The sequence below is a fragment of the Chinchilla lanigera genome, unplaced genomic scaffold (assembly GCF_000276665.1).
Source record: "Chinchilla lanigera isolate Chin_1 unplaced genomic scaffold, ChiLan1.0 scaffold00031, whole genome shotgun sequence".
In the NCBI taxonomy this organism is placed as follows: domain Eukaryota; kingdom Metazoa; phylum Chordata; class Mammalia; order Rodentia; family Chinchillidae; genus Chinchilla; species Chinchilla lanigera.
In genome coordinates this window covers 9317370-9320946 of record NW_004955432.1, presented here as the reverse complement: position 1 = coordinate 9320946, position 3577 = coordinate 9317370, and the positions used below count along the sequence as shown (strand labels likewise).

The 3577-nt window shown below is 34.9% G+C and overlaps 1 protein-coding gene across 4 annotated transcripts in view; it reads right to left on the bottom strand.

Moving 5' to 3' along the window:
• The window catches only part of Ankib1 (ankyrin repeat and IBR domain containing 1), a 138411-nt gene that overhangs the window by 37782 nt on the left and 97052 nt on the right, over positions 1 to 3577 (bottom strand). The window lies entirely within an intron of this gene.

The window sequence follows — 3577 nt, the reverse complement described above, 5'->3', positions numbered from 1 at the left end:
GTTCCCGGTACCGGAGAAAAACCAAAAACCAAAAAAAAAAAAAAAAAAAACAGGTATGGATAGTAGTTTGCTGACCTCTGACCTTAAGTCTGATATATGTAGGCAGGTGGTTAGTTCCATGAAGCTTTTTTTTTGCTTTAGTTTTGTTTTTTTACCAAAAAGCATGCTTAACCAAAGAAATGAATTAAAAGAATCAAAATAATCTCTTGCAATCTACTGGATTATAGTAGAATGAAACTAAAAATAGCAAAGGAAACCACAGAAACTTTGAAGACACATGGAGATTAAATAATATGCTCTTTTTTTTGGCAACGGGAATCAGACTCATGACCTTGCACTTGCCAGGCAGGAATGACACACTCTTGAATCGAGTCACAGAAGAAATCAGGAAAGAAATTAAAAACTTCCTAGAATTAACAATGGAAGTACAACATACCAAAGTCTATGGGATACATGAAAGCAGTTCTAAAAGGGACGTTTATAACTGCGAGTACCCATTAAAAAAATAGAGGAATCCCAAAATAAATAACCCAGTGATGCATTTCAAGGTCCTGGCAAAACAAAAGCAACCCAAATCCAAAAGTTGCAGAAGGAAAGAAATTATAAATATCAGAGCAGAAATCAATGAAATTGAGACTAAAGAAAGACATATCAATGTACTTAGAAATGTAAAATGCACAATCACAATGGACACTGCTGAAATCCAGAGGATTAAAAGAAACTATTTTGAAAATTTACAGTCTAATAAGTTGGAGAATCTAGAAGAAATGGATAAATTCTCAGAAATACATGAATTAACAAAATTGAACAAAGAAGATATAAAGCTTAGAACAGATCTATAAAACGTATGAAACAGAGGTAGTAATAAAAATCCTACAACTAAGAAAAGCCAGGACCTAATGGATGACTGCTCAATTTTATTAGAACTTCAGAGTTTGTGAAACCTCCTCAAACACTCCCGTGAAACTGAAGGGAAAAAATGCCAGATGCCTATGCCAAAGTGATTTCTTGAAGCTAGCCTTAGCCACAAAATGAGACAAAGACTCAACAAAAATAAAAAAGAAAACTATATTCCAATTTCTTTAATGAATACAAAAGCAAAAATCCTTAACAAGTCCAGGATGTCCAGGAGCAAGAAGAAAAGCAGTGGTGAAGGGGAGGGAACTGCTAGGAAGTGCAAAGCAATACACATTATATATGTGTGTCCAAGGTGTGTATGACTCACTTTTTCAGACTTATGAATAAGTCAAACTTACAAACAATATAATTTATGAACATTCTCCCGGAACAGAACTTGTTCATAAGTTGGAGACTTACTGTGTTACAAAAATGATATGTAGATTTAAGGCAATTCCAATAAAGATACCAACCACACACTCCACAGAACTTTTTGAAAAATCAATCCTAAAGTATATAAAACCAGAATAGTAAAAGCAATGCTGAGCAATAGAGCAAAGCAGGAGATATTACAAGCCTGGATTCCAAATTATACTACAAAGTTGCAGTAATAAATGAAAACATCATGGTACTGGCACAAAAAAATCAACATGCTGACCAATGGAATAGAAGTGAGAATGCAGAAATAAACACATGTACCTTCAGTCAGCTGACTTTTGACAAAGAGCTCAAAAACCTCCTGGAGAAGGAACAATTGCTTTAACAAATGGCCCTGGAAAAACTGGTTATCCATGTGCAAACGAATGAATTTAGACCTGTATCTTTCACTTTGTACTAAAATCAAATAAAAAAATGGATCAAAGATGTAGATATAGAAACAAACAATGAATCTGTTGGAAGATAAAAAGAGTAAAACTCTTATAGACATAAGCACAGGCAAGGATTTTCATAATAGTACCCCAACTGTACAAGAAATAATACCAAAACTCAACAAATGGGACTACATCAAATTAAAAAGCTTCTACACAGAAAAGGAAACAACCATGAAAGTAAAGAGAAAGCTACAGAAGTGGAAAAAATTTTTTGGCCAGCTATTCCTCAGGAAAGAGGACTAATATTTAGGATATATAAAGAACTAAAGGGGGTCGGGCATGTAGCTCAGCAGCATAAGCACTTGCCTGGCAAACCTAAGGTCATGAGTTCAATTCTCAGTACAAAAAAAAACCCAAAAAACCCCAAACAACAAAAACAACAACCCCCCCAAACAAAAGACCAAATCAAAAAATGGGCAATTGAAATGAATAGACACTTCTCAAAAGAATAAGTAGAAATGGCCAATCAGTACACGAAAATATTTTCAGGATCTCTAGCTATTAGAGAAATGCAAATCAAAACAACAATGAGATTCCATCTTACCCCAGGAAGAATGACTATCATTAAGAACCAAAAAACCAAAAAATGCTGGCAAGGTTATGGAAAAAAAGGAAACTTCTGGGTATCTCTCTAAAAGAGTTAAAGTCATGATACTACAGTGCTACATGCATACTCATGTTTATAGCACCATAATTCACAACAGCTAAATTATGAAAGTGGAACTCAACAGATGAATGGATAAAGAAAAATGTGTTACTATATATATGAGTAATAGTCATAAAAAAGAATAAATTTGAGTCATTTGTAGGAAAATGGATGGCTCTTGAGATCATAATGCTAAGTGGAATAGACGCAAAAGAAGAAAAATAGCATGGTTTCTCCTACATGAGAAACCAAACTATAAGTAATTTAAAGAGCAAATTATTTGCTTGTTTGTTTTTTTGTCTTTTTGAGACAGGGTCTTGCTATGCAGTTCAGACTGGCCTTGAGCTCACTTTGTAGCCCAGGCTGGCCTCAAACTTGCAACGATCCTCCTGCCTCAGCCTCCCGAGTGTTGGGATTACAGGCATGCACCACCATGCCTGGCTTAAAGAGCAAATTAAAAGAGAGATGGTAGGAAATTGGGAGGTAGACTTTGTGGAGATGGAAAGAGGTCCTGGGAGAAGAGGGAGAAGGTAAGGTAGGGGGAAAAGGGAATAAAAATGATGAAGACACAATATGTATATGTAAAAGTTCTATAAGATTAATCTAGTTATTACATGTTTTAAATATATACCAACAATAAAATTAAAAAGAAGGGAGAAACAGACCTGTGTTGGTACGGATAGTTCCACAACCAAACATTTTTACTATCTAGCAGCACTATGGTTATAATTTGGTTTCTGATAAGTATAAAAAGATTACAGTTTTATATTTATCTAAATTGTATCCATGTATAAGTGGTAATTCTAAAAATGAGTGAAAGGTAAGATAAATACAATTATCTTCTGATCATTTTATTAAGTAAAACAGGAATAAGGCAGAATGCTGATGGCTGACACATACAGTCGAATGAGAACACAGAGTTACATATCCTTTTCATTACTCATTTACTGTCAGCTCATGCTTATGCAGTATTTACCATCCAATTGAAATTAAACAAAACACAAGATATCAAACAGCATGTAGTCACTAGCTCCTATATAAGACTATACATTAGAATCATCTGAGAGAAGGGGCTGGGGATTTAGCTCAGTGGCAAAAGCGCCTGCCTGGCATGCGCAAGGTCATGAGTTCGGTTCCCGGTACCGGAGAAAAACCAAAAAAA